The 18,251-nt window shown below is 44.3% G+C and overlaps 1 non-coding gene across 1 annotated transcript; it reads right to left on the reverse strand.

Annotated features, from left to right (window-relative positions):
* Positions 1-11,249: 11,249 nt before the first annotated feature.
* On the reverse strand, positions 11,250-11,318 carry LOC144829902 (small nucleolar RNA SNORD123). The gene has a single exon (XR_013610880.1). It is a non-coding gene; the product is annotated as a small nucleolar RNA SNORD123 (small nucleolar RNA).
* Positions 11,319-18,251: the final 6,933 nt, after the last annotated feature.

The following is an 18,251-nucleotide window of genomic DNA, read 5'->3' on the forward strand; positions in this document are numbered from 1 at the left end:
ATTTTATTTATGTTTTGGTTTTTAAAACATAAATAAACGGCATTGTCATTTATAATGCCAATAGCTTAAACTCGCGTAAATGCTAGACCTACTGCATTGCAAATGCTTGTTTGCTCTCCGGTGAAATGGATGCAAAAAAGAAAAACACTTTTGCTGGAAATGTATTTGTCTGACATTTTTCAATTTCTAAGTGCAGCCACGGAGTGGAGAGAAATAAAACATTTAAAATATGAAAAATAAATAACTAACTAACTAAAGCAAAACAGAGTGGTTGCAAGGCGGCCAGATTTGTTTATTCACACCTAAACACATTTGCACCAATCTACAGTGTTTGCCAGAGAAGCGCTACTTTTGTTTTCTCCTCTCTCTTTTTGAACAGCATTGTTGTCCCTGGGTGGGAAAATGCACTAACTCTTGAAGTACTGAAATACCCGCTTGATGGGTGAATTGGAAAACAAAATGTGTACAGCGGCTGTGCGATCACGCATGTGGTCTTTTTAAACCATATTGCCTACGTTTTGTAGGGATATAAGCAATGGGCATTAACCCCTTCCATGCTGATGACGGCCCCCAGCCGTCATGCATCATGGGGCTCGTTTGCTGATGACGGCTGGGGGCCGTCATAAACCCGCCCACTCGCGATTCTGCCGCACAGGCACAGAATAGCGGCCGCATGGAAGGGGTTAAAACGGGTCCCTTTTGGGCCCTGTAGTCATGACCTTAACTCTTCAGCCAAAAGCCCTCACTGAATAATGAGTTGTAAATGGAAAAAAGTATCCATGTTGTTCCTGCTTACATTTCACATGCTTTACTTAATCTTACATTCCCTATGAGTGTTTGCTAGGATGTTGTTAATTTTTATTTAGGCAGCATATTGCTCTTGTCTAGTGCATAATTTGAATTGAGTCACATCCAGGTGTTTATCGCAGGTCAGTGCAGTGCAAGTTTCTCTCAGTGGGGCAGTATGGTGTTCAGTGGGGGAGAGGATGTGGCACTATGGTCAGAGCTGCTGAATTTGGAACTAGGGAACCAGGTTCAGCCTTCATGACCAGTCCACCAGACCACTCCCCCTGAGGGAGCACATTCCCATACTAGACCTTAGAAAGCCCGCAATATCTTAAAAGCCCTGGTGCCTCAGCACCAGCAGGTAGACCCTAGCAGTGGCAAATGTGGGTTAACCTTGAAGGCCTGTCCACCACAATTCATTCTGACGTTCACCTCCAGTCTTGCAGGCAGGGCTATGAAGCAGCACACAATGGAGTGACAGTGACTCTGTCACTGAGGTCACAGGACCATTGAGCAGGGTGGCTCTAGGGCAGTGCGACTGCACCAGCTGCTGACTTCAGGTGGGGGCGTCGTGTTTGCAAGTATAATATGTTTTTTAAAGGACTTGCTGCCTTCTTCTTGGCCTCCAACTATTTTTGGCAACAATAAAAATTTCATGATAACTCCAGTGATTAATGTTATTAGTGGAGAGAGATGAAGTTTTGTCTAGTGGAGGTTTTGACTCATGGAAAGGAAGAACAGAGGGTTAATGTGCCTGCTGCTAAGAACATGTGCCATGCAGATCACAAAGTGCACATAATGTAAATAGGTCAGTGGGTTACTGATTTTGTCAGAGAGACACTATTGTTACTTGCAGTAAAAGTTAAAATGCTAACCTAGAACAGTGAGCTATTAACTGTCATATAGGAGTTGCATGCAAACTGCAAGGTATAAATTAGAGCGTTATGGTTTTTCCCCAGTCTTTGATTATCCTAATGTTGCAAAGAGGGTTCATTTGGATAGAATTCAATTCTGATTATTAAAGAGAACCCCCGACCATGGTATTACGTTTTACATTCTGAGTTTGTGTTTCTCCAGACCAATCACCATTAAACTATGCTGCCTACTAGTATGGTTGTCATGTGACTCGACTCCTACACCTTGTAGTCCTTTTTCATATGTAACATTTCCTATACAGTGATCTACACACGCATGATTGATTGTCTCTGTGTAAAATGTGTGATGTAAAGTGCTCTGACACCCTACACTGGTATTAGTGGTGCTGTACATTTTCTGATACTTTATTATTTTGACATTTTTACACATGCTAACAGTCTCTGCCAAGATGTTTCCTTATAAGTACCAGTGGAACATACAACCACAGCAGTGAGAAAGGTGACCAGTCAACCTTTGCAAAGGGACCTCCACTTCACAGCAGCACAAGTCAAATTTTTTTGTAACTTTTGATCCATTTGAGCTATAAACAATTCATTAGTTAACATCGTTAGATTATGAAGCAGATGATGTATTATGTGGCAAATATGGCAGAGCCATAATTATGTAGAAAACATTTGCAAACTAGGATATTTTGCCATTCATGTTTGAACTGCTCTTGTGGAAAAAGGTAGGAGAAGTGCTGATGACAGAAACTCCTGGCTGGGAGACAAATGGCTCGCGATTCCACTTTTAAGGATATTTGGGACATTCTGTAATTGGAAACTAATCCCACTTTGTGAATGTATTTAATGTCAATAACTCATATTACACCTTAAATAAACATGCGTATCCATTAGTTAAATTAAATAACGTAATAAGCTGTAACCGGTTAGTGAAATGGCAAACAAATGCTAAAAATTGGGATATTTTGCTCTTTCAGCCACAACTCTGACTCCCCTCACTGACCCAACCCACAAGTTATTCTCGCCCTCTGATTCTCCGCCCTCAGTTCCCCTACTTTTTTTCCCCCACTTCGACCACTGCATGGTACCAATATCCACCCACTGCCTGGGTGAAGTGGGGTTTCATCACTATATAGCACTAGACCGAATATTACTTGCAGAAGGGTTAGTCCTTGACTACTCTCTTATTTATAATCATCTTTAAGCCTAAATTTGACCTGATCCTAGATATTGTTTCCACTCTCCACCTCAGGTCACATCTTCCCTTGACTATTCGTTCTTGCTATTCCCTGAAAGCCAATGCTCAGTGAGAAAATAATTTGAGATTCAATGAGCATAGAGTCCAGTTGGTTTTTCTGCTTCCAGGTACAATGGACACATTTTTTTACAAGGATTGCTTTGTTGCCCCAGAGTTCCACAGGCCCCAGAAAACTGCCCTGACACATACGTGTAACACTACCAGACGCTGCTTAACCAAATGTAAATATTAATATACGTTTTAACAGGGATTTAACTTTCTCATTAAGGGGCAAATCATTATAGAAGAATGTGCACCACATTAGGTTAATCTAATACTACATTTGGAGAGTATGATTGCCACTAGTCAAAAGAAAGGCGCAACAGTGCTTTGTTCATATGAAGATACCTTTACTGGTGAATTAAACAGGTTAATACCACATGGACTTTTTTCACAGAGATGAGCCAGCCTCTAACAGTAAAACTATGAACATGTTATTTTGTGTGATTCATGTGTCACTCATCTCTCTGGTTAGTTAGAAAAAATAGAAAAAACAATACAAGTAAAGAAAACCATGGATATGAGGCTTGTTCTTTGTGACATGTTCTCACCAGGTAAGCTCCATGTTATATAAATCAAGTCCTTGAGCGTCATGCTAGCCCAGTCCCAGACAATCTGTTTTCCCATCTCTCGGTTAACACACGGTGCAAGATAGTGTAATGTTATGTTATGTTATGAATTTGATTGAGCGCGAACAGCTGCCCCAGCAACGAGGCGTCCCGGCGCTAAAAACCATAAAATACCCGCTGGGTGGAAAAGGGAGGAAGAGAAAAATAGCCTAAAACAGTGGGAACAGATGAGTTTTGATTGCCTTCCGGAAGGCAGACAAGTTAATCAGGCAGCGACTGTTCGGTGGCAGGGAATTCCAAAGTTTTGCCCCCAGAACTCTGAAGGAGCGGCCCCCAACACGACAAAGTTTTGTTCGAGGAACAGCCGCCAGATGTTGACCTAAGGAACGCAGATTGCGTTGAGGGATGTAGGGTACTAAAAGCGGGCGTAGATGTTCAGGACATTCAGTTTTGAGAAATTTAAAGGCAATGGTGAGGGTCTTGAATTCGATTCTAGATTTAATAGGGAGCCAGTGTAATCTTTGGATAGTGCCTCTGGCGGAGCACCTCCGGGGAAGGCCCACTACGGCCCTAGCCGCTGAATTCTGTACCCGTTGCAGCTGTGCTATCTCTGCTTTATTGGCGCCTAAGAATAGGACACTGGCGTATTCCAACCGAGATAGAATGATGGATTGGATTATAAGCTGGCGCGTTTTGGGATAACAAAAAACGAGTATTGGGTTGAGGCTCCTCAACAGACCCACACAAGTAGCAGCCACCTTCTTTGTGTGGGTTTGAAAACTAAGTGAGGAGTCCAACCATACACCCAAGTTTTTCACCAGACTTTTGGGTGATGGGATGGGGCCCAGCAAAGAAGGCCACCAGTGATCACTCCAATAACTGGAGTTTTTTCCGAGGAGCAGCACCTCCGTTTTCCCTGCGTTCAGCTGTTGGCAGTTGCCCGTCATCCACTGGGCAACTGCAGCCAGGCCATCCCTAAATCTCGTGGCCGAAATTGAGGGGCCATCAGTGAGAGTGATGACCAGCTGAGTGTCGTCAGCGTACGACACCAGCGTGAGGTCCCACTCTCTGGCCACAGCCGAGAGAGGCTGCACATAAAGGTTAAAAAGGGATGGGCTGAGTGCAGAGCCCTGAGGAACTCCTTGGCCGATGGGATGAGACCGGGAAATAAATGGAGGAGCAGAAACTCGGAAGGATCTGTCCTTCAAGAAAGAGCGAAACCAGTCAAGGGCGAGGTCACTAATCCCTATAGCCTCCAGGCGTTTAAGCAAGATGTTATGGGAAACCGTGTCAAAGGTTGCGCTGAGATCAAGCAGAATCAGCGCAGCACTCTGACCGGCATCTAATATCTTCCGGAGGTGTTCGGTGGTGGACAGAAGGGCGGACTCGGTACTATGACCTGGCCTGAACCCATTCTGAGATGGGTCCAAGATGTTGTTTTGGACCATATGGTGGGACAGGACATTATTCATGTGAGCTTCTGCTAGCTTAGAGACCCAGGGAAGCAGCGAGATGGGCCTAAAATGTTCCAGTTTTGTGGGGTCCAAGGTCGGCTTTTTAATAATAGGGGTGACCCATGCTTGTTTCCAGCAAGTTGAGACCACAGCCGAGGAGAAGGAGAGATTGTGAGCGAGGCCAAGGAAGGGAGGAAAAAGTCCAAAGACTCAAGAAATTGAGCCGGTCTCATGGGATCTGAATGGGAGCCGGACTTAACCTTTCTACAAAGTTAGGCTAGGTCATCAAGGGAAATTTCAGGTAGGAGTGACAGCCTAGTGCCCTTGATAGATGGATTAGGGGGGTTAGTGAGGTCGGGAAAGTCCTGTGAGAAGGCACTATAGATTTTCCTCACCTTATCTCTAAAGAAAGTGGTGAGATCCTCACACTGCTGTGTAGAGGTGATACAGGAGGCTGGATTGCCGCAATTTTGAAGTTTTTGCACCAATTTAAAAATGTTTTTTGTAGGATTGGTGCTGGAGTTGATTTCTTTTGCGTAGAACGCCGCGCGCGCAGCGCGTATAGCTTTGTGATAGAATTTTAATTTGGACAGGTAAAGAACTTTATCCCTGTCTTTGTACTCCTTTCTCCAATTACGTTCAGCTACTTTGCACTCTTTCCGCATGAGTTTCAGATTTTCATTATACCATGGGTTAGAGGGGGGAGCTGCGTCCTTTAGTCCATTTAGCTGGTAACGTGCAGAATTAACAATTGTACAGTTAAAATGCATCTGCTCAGGGAGAAAATGGGCACCCAAAGTGTCACAGGCAGAAGACAATGCAAACAGTCCATAAATGGGAAACCGCCGCACATGAACAGACGAAAACGTCTGATCTTTCACTAATATTTAATGAAAACAAATTAGTAAATGCAATATCGGTTGTGGCGTGCATGTCAATTGCCCATAGTTCAACTCGTTGATGCTTCACATGAGATTAACTTACCTCTTCTGAATGTTTCACGGACATTTCTATACAAAGATGCCTTCTCCACGAAAGTTCAGGTTCGGCACAAGAAGATGTACGATTATGCTGAATATTATGGATGCAAGCAGCTTCCTCCAACATGTGCGTGTTGTCTCAAAGCATCTTTTTTAACGCGCAATAGGAATACTGAGACACATCACGGAGTGCGCGCACATGAACAACACTGGTCAGTTTGATTAGCCAATCTCGTTCTCATACCATAGGATTTTAACTATGCCCCCGATGACGAGCGTACTCGCACGCGCCCAGGCTGCTCTCACTCAGTACTGGGGTTCGTTCAATGAATTTGTGCAAACCTCCCTTGAACACCATGTTAAAAAGAACACTACTCTCCCTGTGGCTTAAAAAGAGCCACACGTTTGTTCGTTTCCAAGACATCGTTTTGGGGAAACATATTCTGGAGTCGAAGAATAACAAGTCGGCCTGGAGCGCGCCTTGCAAGAGACGCGGGAGGGCAGCGTGACGCCGTGAGCGTGCAACGTTGGCGTTCTCTGCGGCTCGCTCGCTCGCGTTTCAAAGACCGGTGTCTGCTCGTTCACCGGCCTGTATCACTTGGGAGACCTTCACAACGACAATAAGGCTCGCTAGCGGCAGCGCGAAGCGCTGCAACGCCAGGCGAGCCCTAAAAATGAATGTGTCCATCTGCCAGGCAACTGCTGCTCATGTAAAGCGGTTTGATACCTTTGGGTTAGGTTTGCGCTTAATAAAACAAACCAAAAAAAACAGCTGTGACCACATAGAGTGGACGTTATGTAACATTGACTAAATAAGTTGTGTGTTTTTTTAGGTATTTCCTTATAGTAAGATGCACCCCCGAAGTAGTCGCCAATGTCCGGGCTGGGCTGGGACTGGCTGCACATCTGCGCACCCCATTCTTAACACTAGTTCTGGTCCTGCAGAGTGTGGTAGGATAGGGGAGGGTGAGATCAGTAGATGTGTGAGAGTTACTGGTAAACATGTCTCTTAAGATTGCTATTGTCTGATATTAAAAACGTAAAAAGGGCTTCTGAAGTGGGTAGAACAATCAGTGGTGCAGGCCCACTATTAAGATTTAATTTACAGACCCTGAGCACATATTTTGCACTTTACTAGGGACTTATAAGCCAATTGTGGTTAAACCAATGTTGTCACATTTTAGGGAGAGAGCACATGCACTTTAGCACTGGTTAGCCGAGATAGAGTGCTCAGAATCCTAAAGCAAACAAATATGAATACAGCAACAAGGGAAGGAGGAAGGCAAAAGGTTTGAGGTGAACCTGCAGAAAGGGCCATTTCCAACAGTTTTGTGTTCTTTATTATGCCGGCCGGAGGTTTTGCCAGACATCTTAATTTGTTTTAAGCTTGGCCTATAATGGGGTTAGTTTTAAAATTAAGGATAGGGTAAAGATTAAAATCTGGATTAGGGTAAGAGTTAGAGGTAGGGCTAAGAAAAGATTACAGCATTGTTTAAGAATACAATTTCACACTAAAGACGCAGTCATGATAATGGTATTGGTACGAGTGGCTGTTTGAAAAAGGGGTTAATGAGAGGGATATAGTTGGTGTTAGAAGAGAAAGAGGAATGTGACATTGTTAAGGTTGGGGTATGTACACGGATAGGAATAGCTTAAGGGTGAAGCTAAAGAGTAGGGGATGGTTAAGGGTGAATGTAAGAGGTAGGGTTAGGGGTAGTGTTGCGGTAGGATATTTATTGATGCCTTATTTTTGACATTATGGCCCAGATTTACTAACACCCGAACAGGGACCTTCTGCATGAAAATAAGCATCACTGTGTTGTGCTAATTGGAAAAATGTGTGCAGCACTAAATTTAGTAGAAGTTCTGTACTGATGATGTCAATTGCGCTAAAAAAGTGTAATATGAAGCGTTACAGCATGTTACAAAGGCAACCCACTGGGGCCTTGCCTGAGATTTGTACTGTGTCAAAGTACCAGTGCAAATTTTAATGTGGGGACAATCACCCAAGAGTAAGCTGCATAACATCTTTAATTTTGCAGCAATTACACATTTTGGGGCACAGTTATGAGAGGTTTGCCTCATTCTTGCACCATCCAACGTGGTATATGTGTGACACAAACCTCTATGGCAGATTTATGAGGCCACACAAAGCCACTTTGCATGGTTTTGAATAGCCTCATAGATATGGAGTACGGCAAAGCAGCGCAAATCGCTACATTGCCTTAAACTGCTCGAGGGAGGCGTTCAATGGCATTGTGGTGGCTGTTCCCAAGCAGCACCCATGGATTTTGACGCATCTCCAGTTTTGCAAGATCATGTAACCCTGGGGATGTGGTAAAACCTTACGCCACCTCAGGGGAGGTGTCCCAAGGCAAAATAACGTTATTACTCCTCGTTTTTTCCTCTTTCTATGTGTGCTGCATTAGCACACATCGAAAGAAGAGAGTCTCCCAGGGATTGTTTTTGTGCAGGAAGGTGCCCCTTCATGCACAAAAAACAATCCTGAATGCATCGCAGGCACCCTTCTACCATGGTGCAAAGGTGTCTGCGTTGGCGCTAAGCTGCCAAAACGGCGCCAGCGGAGGGGGAAAGGTAAGGAATGCACTGTATGTCACAGATACAGTGCATTCCTGCCTTTTCACTTTGAAGCAAGGCAGCGCAGCAAGGTGGCTTACTACGCTTCCCTGTGCCAAATCCCCATATATATGTCCCTTTATGTATAAGAATATCTTGTGACATTCTGCTTGCCCCATTTTCGGGCTGAGCGACTTTTGTCATTAGGATTTCATCTACAGCCATTACATTATTAGTTGTTTGACTTTGCATGAAAACTAAAGGGTTTTGCCCTGCTCCCACCAGGTTATGACCACATTACATAAATTACAAAGGGGTGGGTCTCCATGGTGCGAATGGACTTTTTGTGCAGAATTCGAGTCAACTTTTGATGTGCCACTGTGCATGCCAGACTTCATGCGAGGCCCGACACAAAAATATACTACATGTGGGCCACAGACATGTTTTAAGATTTCCCATGATTCTTAACCTAATGAAAAATAAACGTTCTGTTGTAATAATTTCTAGATTATGTGGTAGTTATTTTGGTGTTCTTTATGATGGCATTGTCCGTATTTACACAGATGCCATATTCCATCTCTCCCTAGTTTTCTTTTACTACTGTTCTTTCTTTTCTGACAAATTGTCCCCTACCCTGACTTTCCTCTTTCTCTCTCTAGCGCTCTTTGTCTTTGTATGTCATTCTCTGCTTTCTCATATATCTTTATCGCTTGAATGTATTTCGAAATTTCTCAAAAAATGCAGTTTGTTTTGCTACCACTCCATGTTGATCCACCTGACCTTTTCTAACCAGTCTCTTTCTCATTCCACCTCTCCCCATTTACTACCTATTCTACAAATTACTTTTTCTATCTGTACCTCTTCTTCACATCTGCTACTTATTCCTCTCTGCACCTCTATCTCATCCTCCCCACCTTCTTCTCCCTTAATGCATCTGCTTTTCTCAACATTAGAGATCACTTTGTTTTTCCTCAATTTCCATTCTCTACAATTTTTCCTCAAGTATTCTCATTTTTTTGTGCCATATTAAACCTCTTCTCATACTTTGTTGTTTTGTGCCCCTCTGTGCTCAACTGGTCTTGATTGCTTGCGTTCCGGTTCAAAGAGGGCCTGGATCGTACGTGTAGCCTGGACTGTTTCTACTGGGCAGAGCTAAGACTGATTTGCATATGACTGGGTCTAATCTGAGGTAGCATAGTACCCAAAAGAATGATGGGTAGGAATGCTATCCCGAAGAAATGCCAGTGGTTAGACTGATTGCAAGCATGTCTCTCGTTAACTTATGGAAATATGATGCAACATGCGAAGTGGCCAAGAACATGCCTAGACATGGGTCCCTTACACATAATTCTGTAAGCAACCTACTCTTTCTCCATACATTGCTAGCAGACTTCTTTCTCCCATATTCTCTCCTACTCTAGGTCAATATCTGATCATGAAAAATAAGCTGCACCACTGGCACACATTAGCCACTGTACCTGGGCAAGGAGAAAGGAGCAAATGCCTTCCACAATATGCTCTCTTGCACTCTCCTGTGAGGAAGACAGAGCCTCTTGGTTTTTACACCCATGGGTATGGCCCAATTAAAAAAGGTTTAACGTACAGTTCAATTATTTACATTTTACCATGCGTAAATATAAGTTATTTTATATTGTACAAAAAAGTACCTAGTACCCTTACCTCGAGATGTAGAAATCCTGGAATTTAATCAACAACTGTGTTCGGAGCTGTAATGTAATACTTTAGTGGTGGCTCCTCCGCTAAAGCAGAGGAGAGTCGCCCCACCGCCCTCGGAGCAGTGCCAAGGAAACATAAAATGATAGTAGCAGAGTGTTATTATAATTTTATTTTTAGTGGAGCTTGGAGTCAGGTTAGGGTGGGCTGGGGTGGGCCGGGCTCGCCACGTCAGGGAGAGGAAGAGTGGTACAATGTGCATCTTAAGTACGCATGACAGTTTGAACGGCTTTTTTGGGCCGGGCAAACGGCCATGCGCACTTAGCATGTTTCCCACCCGGCTGCATTGCACAGCCTGGATGGAGAACATGCAGAGGCTCCCACTCTCTGTCTGTGCGCTGACCCCCACCACGCTCAGACCAATCACAACGCTGCTGTCAGCTTGTGATTGTCTAGGGGAGTCTGGGAGCCTGGGTGCTGCCGGTAGCCAGGAGAAGAGCGAGGACGGAGAAGAGGCGCGGGTATGAGCGAGTTAGTCTTCTTTTTTTCTTTCCTATTTTTCTTACCTCCTCCCTCCCTGCCCAAACCCCCAGCCACCGTTCCCTACTGGCCGTCACTGGATTACTTCACACCATGATTTTTACGAGTACACATTTTGCCAGGAAAAACTTAATGGTAATAATGTCTTGGGAAAATGAGTAAAGCGTCGTATTTTAATTTCCCTGGGTGGTATTACAGTATGGTAATTTCAAAGAACTGGAAATTAAATCCTAAATATGCTAAATGAAAGATATCTGAACATGGTTAGGGAAATACTACTTTTGCTTGCCAGAATATGTAAGTTTTACAATTTTATCAGTCAGCCGAAGGAAACGGTGTGATTCTTTCAAATGCATGCCATCCCCACGTCATCTTCTTTGTCTCACCGACGTCACTGGAAAGAGAGAGGAAAATAAGAGAAAACATTTTAGTACACACTTTCTAGAAAAACGTGACAAATACTACTTATCTCACAATAGTGGAAATACGATGAAGGTGAATCAGCAAATGGATGGTCTTTTCAGCTCATGGCCGTCGGTACCCCAGTGCTCATCATTTTCACCACGGAATTTACACTGCACAATCATAGTACACCCAATGTAAACCTTAAAGCAGAGGTGCTAGACTGTATCGGCTACTTAGGATCATTATTGTGCTAAATGTCCTGTTCATTAATTAAGCAAGTACTACACATATGACAAAGTAGTATTGTAAAATATCTTCTTCACCTTCCATAATCGTGAAAAAATACTTTGGGTTATTTGTTCAACAATTTAATTTAATTTACTACGTAAAGACATGTCAGCTGCTTTCCTTTCCTCACCAGTTCAAATTAATTTAAAACTATTCAAAATAAGTGTTTCTAACTGATTTCGCTTCGTTCCGTTGAAATGCTTTGAAAAGCAGTGTCATGCAAAAGATCAGAATGGACCTAGAGATGTGTTTGGAGTGAAACCCATGAAAAACTGTTATAATATAGTATAGAAGCTTTCCGCATTATGAAAACAGTAACTTTATCACAGCACGTGCACCGAATGGCACCAATGGTTGTAAAGTGGAAAGAAAACTTTAACTTACACATTAAAGTGTAAGGTGTGGATATGTATGTGTGTGTACATGCTACGTGTGTGAATATATATAAATGCGACAAAAACGCAAAAAAAAGCAACCCGCTTACATAATAATACCACATATATGTTTGGTAGAAGATGGATAAAAACTGGGCTTAGATTAGAAAGTTGTACGGTACCTGAAGGTGATGTGCGCTCTCCAGCTCAGACGTCTGAATGCCACGTCTCTCTCGCGCGCTGGATGTTACTGCACATCTGGACGGTCCCAGCCAGGGCTAAATATAACCTCAACATCCCAAAAAGAAAAGGAGGGGCTAGAGGGCAGTGCGTGTACGTGGCACATAAGAGCACACTTTGTCCCGGCCACAGTGTGTGCACGATAGGTCAACGTATGTAAACAAGTAGCATCTCAAATGACAAGTTTTGAAAAAAGATGGGGAGGTGGCAAGCATGAAAGAAAGTATAAGTCAGACGAGAACTTTAGTTTGTACACAAAATGGATAATAAAATCACGGTACTTAAAGTATTCAGTCGCTAGTAACACCATTCATTCACTTGTCGCCTCTATGAGGCGTTCGAGCAAGGAGTTGGAAATGCCTGGTTTATGAAATGTGTTACAAAAGGGGGTGGTGATGGACGGAGCATCTGAATCAATCAACCACTCACACCCAGTGAAAAGATCTGGGTTTAATCCATCACCGTTCTTTAGCCCACTCTGCCACCTCAGTTCAGACATGGCTATATGCAAATCAGTCTGACCCTGTGCCTCATGGGAACAGTCCAGCCCGAACTGCCAAGCCATGTCTTCCCTGGACCGAAATGTGTGACATGGGAAAGAAAGTGAGAGGGTCGGAAAGGGATAGTATAAAAAAAGAGAGAATAGACCAGGGCACATAATCTCATCTCCTCCCCCATTTTCCTACCTGCCACCCCCTTTTAAGTCCACCTCTCCTCCAACCCTCTCCCCCAGTTAACTTTCCCTATGCTCCCCTCATTACTCCCCCCCCCTCTTCTCCACCCCCTTCTCCCCTCGCTATTTATCCCGACTTCTCCACAAATCCATTGCATCTCTCTCCTTCCCCCTACTTCTCCAGCATTGCTGTGCTAACCCCTTTCCCCCCTTGGTAACCCTTTCCATTTCCCTCCCTCGGGCCCAGCAGAACCATTTCCTTTCTTCAACTTCCCTTTCAACCAACCCCCCTCACTCTGCCAGATGCCTGTTCCCTCACAGCCACCTCTCCAAGCTGACAGGACCTCTCCAATCACCTCCCCTTTTTTCCTCCCAAACCTCCTTTATTCCTATGACTCCACGCAGTCCTCCCCTCTCCTTCTGCATCACCGCCTTGATCCGCACCCATCTCCCCCTAATTATGTCCTTAATTCCTTTCCTTCTTCCAACACCAACAAAGACAACTCCCCCCACCTCTGATTCGCCAACTCCCGCTCTCAACCTCCACCTTTCCCCACCTATGAACACTACACCCCAACTCTCCTCCTGTCCCCCCACCTCTCCCTGCCTTCCACCACAAATTTCACCCCCTCCTGTTTCCATCGAGCCACCCAACCGTCCGTGCTCTGCCCTACTCTCGCTGGAAAATAAGCTAGGCTCTCTTATCACCTCCATCTCCCAGCTTGTAGCTTCCATTTCACTGTTAAGCTCCAAGATTTCCACTTTTCCATACACCTCAACTCCTTTGGAAAACTCTCACCTTCCCACGAGATGCACCTCGCACCCCATAAAAGCCAAGCATAACCTGTCGTATGCAAACATCATCAACTCACACAAGCCCTTTAACGCCACCCCTCTCCAACCTGCATCTCCTAGTAACCCTACTATCTACACTGTTCCGACCATCTCCTCTGTTAGAACCAAGCATCCACCTAAACCCCCCGAGCATCCCCGTATAAGAACAATATCCCTATCACCCTTCATAGCCCAAGTGCCCCCGTCACCAAAACAGTCTTGACAGGGCTCCGTTTGCTTCGCAACTGCAGATCTGCAATCAAATACACACTTGAAATCTCCGACACCATCACCCTTCACAACAAAGACATGCTCTTCCTCACAGAGACCTGGTTCAACGATACCTCTCACTCTATGTTTGATCTCCTACTACCCACAGGCTATTCTTTACTTAGGAATGACAGAATTAAAAAAGTTGGGGGAGGTGTTGCAGTCATCTTTAGAAACTCCCTTCAACTTAAGGCTTTTCCTATCAGCTCCTTCCGCACTTTTGAATGCCTATCTCTTGAGCTTCAATTACACCACCGTTCACCCCTCAGATTCCATGCCATTTACCACCCGCCGTGTAGCGGCCCTTCGTTTATGGAGGAACTCACTGACTTCATAAGCGACCAATACTCGCAAAGTCACAATCAGACCTTCGTGGGTGACTTGAATCTCCACTGGGGCTTACCCCAAGACTCTTCTGCAAATTTGCTGGCCACCTTCCTCTCTACAAATGATCTTATCCAACACTGCACAGAATCAACACACTCTAAGGGATCAATCCTGGACCTTGTGCTTTCTAAAGCAGGCATGCTTTCTATCGCTATCCCTATTCATGTAGACTGGTCTGACCACCTCCTCATCCCATTCTCTCTTCACCTATCACACTCTATAACTCTTGGCCAACCTAAGAGGGCTACCTCCTGGTTCCGTGACACTAAAAATATCGACATTGGTTCCTTCTGTGAATGAGCTTTGCTATCACTTCCAAGGCTAGATCCGGACCTAGATGTTGACAAACTCACCTCCCAGTGCCTCACAGTCCTTGCAGTCGAAATCAATTACGTCGCTCCTCTCCAAAGCAAAAAGAAAAGGCCCACTCCCTCAGCACCTTGGTTCAACAAATCCCTCTATGAAGAAAGGGAGCACCGTAGATTCCTGGAGAAACATGCGCCCTCCATCGATAACTTGGCCACGCTTCGTTCAGCAAGATCCAAGTACCACATGCACATCTACCTTAGGAAAGCGTCACACTTCAGAACCCTCCTTGACTCAGCCAAAAATAGACCCAAAAAACTATTCAATTTCATCAAGAATCCTAACTGCTCTCCCCCAACCTCCAAGCTGGAGGATTCTACAAAGAAAGCAGCAGATTTCGCTATATTCTTTGACGAAAAAAATGAAATCACTGGTGGATCAGGTCGCTCATTCTACCCCTCCAGAGGAGCGCAAATCCTTAGCCATTTGGCAGAACTTTGACCCCATCTCTGAAGATTCCCTCCTCAATTGCATCCACAAAACAAAGCCCTCCAACCATTGCCTGGACCCCATCCCTAGTGCCATTGCCTTTGACTTCTATACCCATTCTCTTTCCTATTGGACCACTGTGGTCAACCTCTCCCTCAGTCATGGCTCCCTTCCTGTCTCCTTCAAAACTGGGCAGGTCACCCCTCTGCTTAAGAAACCCACTGCGGATGCGAATAACCTCAACAACTTTCGCCCCATCACCAACCTACTCTTTCTTGCGAAGATCACAGAAAGATGTGTAGCGAAACAACTCTCAAGTCATATCAAGGACAATGATCTTCTTGATAATTTTCAGTCTGGCTTCATCCAAAACTGCAGCATTGAAACAGCCCTGCTGCAAGTGATTGATGATGCGCTGAGGATACTCGATTCGGGGGGTCTTGTTTTCTAATTCTCCTTGACCTTTCTGCAGCCTTTGACACTGCCAATCACAACACCGTCCTCAACACTCTTCAACAGAGAATGGGCATGGAGGGCACTGTGCTTAAATGGTTTGCTTCTTTCCTCTCCGATAAATCCCAAATGATCAAAATAGCGAACAGTCTTTCGTCTCCTTTGGCGGTAGGTCAAGGTGTTCCTCAAGGCTCTATACTTGCACCCACATTGTTCACTCTCTATTTAGAACCGCAGGGAAATCTCCTTAGTAAATCCGGGATCCACTATCATCTCTATGCAGATGACACTCAAATCTACCTCAAGGTTGCCTCCACTCACGATCTCTCCATCCTAAGCTCTACTCTCGACTCCATTCAAAACTGGATGTCAACTCATCAACTGATTCTGAATCCCTCCAAAACTGAATTCCTCCTCCTCTCCTCCTCGCTTTCTCCTCCCCTAGTTCAATCATGGATCGATCAGATGAATCTACTTAACAATAAACTCATCATTGTCGACAGCGCAAAATCCCTTGGCGTCATACTCGACAAAAAACTCAATTTAATCTCCCACATCAATTCCATTGCAAAGTCTGCTCGATACCAACTGCTCCTTCTTTGGGGAATTCGTCACTTCTTGCCGGAGCAAGACCTTAAAACACTGGTCCAATCGCTGGTCCTCTCCAGACTTGACTACTGCAATTCTCTTCTTACTGGCCTCCCCAAATCCCATCTGTCCCCCCTTAAATCTGTTCTCCATTCAGCAGCTCATTTCATTTTTGGGGCCAAAAGAAGCGACCACATCACACCCATGTTATCCACCCTCCGCTGGCTTCCCATCAAGGCAAGATCTATCTACAAGACTGCCTGTATCACCCACGAAGCCTTGCATTCCTCCTCTCCTCGCTGCCTGGCAAATAAACTGAAAGTCTCTGGAGGCTCTAGACCATCACGTAATGTGGAAAATGTACTGCTCGAACCTCGCACTTTCAAGAAGCAAAGATCAATGGCCCAATCCTTTTCAGGCAACGCAGTGAGAATCTGGAACTCACTTTCGCCTCTTCTCAGGTCCACCACCTCCTCCCAGGCCTTCAAAACTGACCTCAAGGTTCTCCTCCTTCAAAGATACTTCCAAATTTAATTCAAGCCCTCTCTATTACCTGAAGGAAGACCTTCCATTATAGAAAATTCTATTCTCCATGACTATGGAAGTGCGTTCCCAGTGTGTTCTTGTGGTTTGAGTGTCTGCCAAGTATTGCAGCATTATCCTTCTACCTGTGTTTGGTACTCTTTTGTAACATGCACACGTCACTTTTGTCTTGTAACACACTGGTTGCTACCTCTTATATTCTGTTTGCTTTAGATACCTGCACAAGTGCCACCATTGCCTACGTAACGTTTGTTCTTGTGTTTGAGTGTCTGCCATTTATTGCAGTATTATCCTGCTACCTGTGTTTGGTACTCTTTTGTAACATGCACACGTCACTTTTCTCTTGTAACACACTGTTTGCTACCTCTTATAGTCTGTTTGCTTTAGATACTTGCACAAGTGCCCCCATTGTCTACGTAACATTTGTTCTTGTGTTTGAGTGTCTGCCATTTATTACAGTATTATCCTTCTACCTGTGTTTGGTACTCTTTTGTAACATGCACATGTCACTTTTCTCTTGTAACACACTATTTGCTACCTCTTACATTTTGTTTGCATTAGATACTTGCTCAAGTGCCAAAATTTCCTACGTAACGATTGTTCTTGTGTTTGAGTGTCTACCATTTATTGCAGCGGTATACCGCTATTTGTACTTTGTATACCTTTGTAACCTGCACAGATGTCACTTTTTCCTCCTATAATTGTACCGTATGCTATCTCTTGTATTTTGTTTGCTCACAATTGTCACTTTTGCCTCATGTAACTTAATGTTTGCTGTTGTACTTTGTTTACTTGTAATCTTCTCCTCGTGTATCATTACTGTTCCTTTTGTGAAGCGCTCTGACACCTTCGGGTAAAGTCCGCGCTATATAAAAACACATGAATAAATAAATAAATAAATTACAAGCAAAGGAGAAAAGAACGCCGACGAGTTGTAAGTGGGCGCTTGCTTTCGGCTTCGTCTTTCGTGGTTCAGGTTAGAAGCAAGAAGTCACTTCCGTGTTATAACTGTGCTCGAACTACATGCAACACAACGGCAACAAGTGTAAAGACGCTTACATGTTGGCTCCAGCACAGTCAGTGCCAGTATAAAGTCAAGGATGTAATATTTAAGCTGCACTCAAAGTGAGACATCTCAAGGCAAGGACCAAATAAGCGTTCGCCCATGACAGGCTCATGCTGGATCAACCATTATGTAATATTCCTTTTGCCCATCTACCTGATTCCAAAATAGAGAATCTCGGGAGCAAAACAGGGTACAAGAAACACACAAGCCCTTTGACTAGAGACTTCCACCATTGAATGCTTCATGAACCAACTATTCTAGGAAAACTACAAGATTCTGGAACTTCCTCCTTTGACCCTCAGTTTAACTTTATGTCATGTTACAGTTAACAACCATTGGCAAAGCCAATAGGTCTTGCCTGAGCTATTAGCTATTAGAATAGAGGGAGTTGGTTAGAGTGGAGTAGATTGTTGGAGAGTGGAGTTGATTGCCATAGAGTGGAGTGGTACAGAGTGGAGTAGTGTAGCAGAATGGAATTCGTAGAGTGGAGTGATAAGCAGTAAAGTATCAGAGAGTGGAGTGAGAGTGGAGTAGTGTGTCACAGAATAGAGTGGAGTAAAGTGGCATGGATTAGCATAAA

Source organism: Lissotriton helveticus, chromosome 4_1 (genome assembly GCF_964261635.1).
Source record: "Lissotriton helveticus chromosome 4_1, aLisHel1.1, whole genome shotgun sequence".
Lineage (NCBI taxonomy): Eukaryota > Metazoa > Chordata > Amphibia > Caudata > Salamandridae > Lissotriton > Lissotriton helveticus.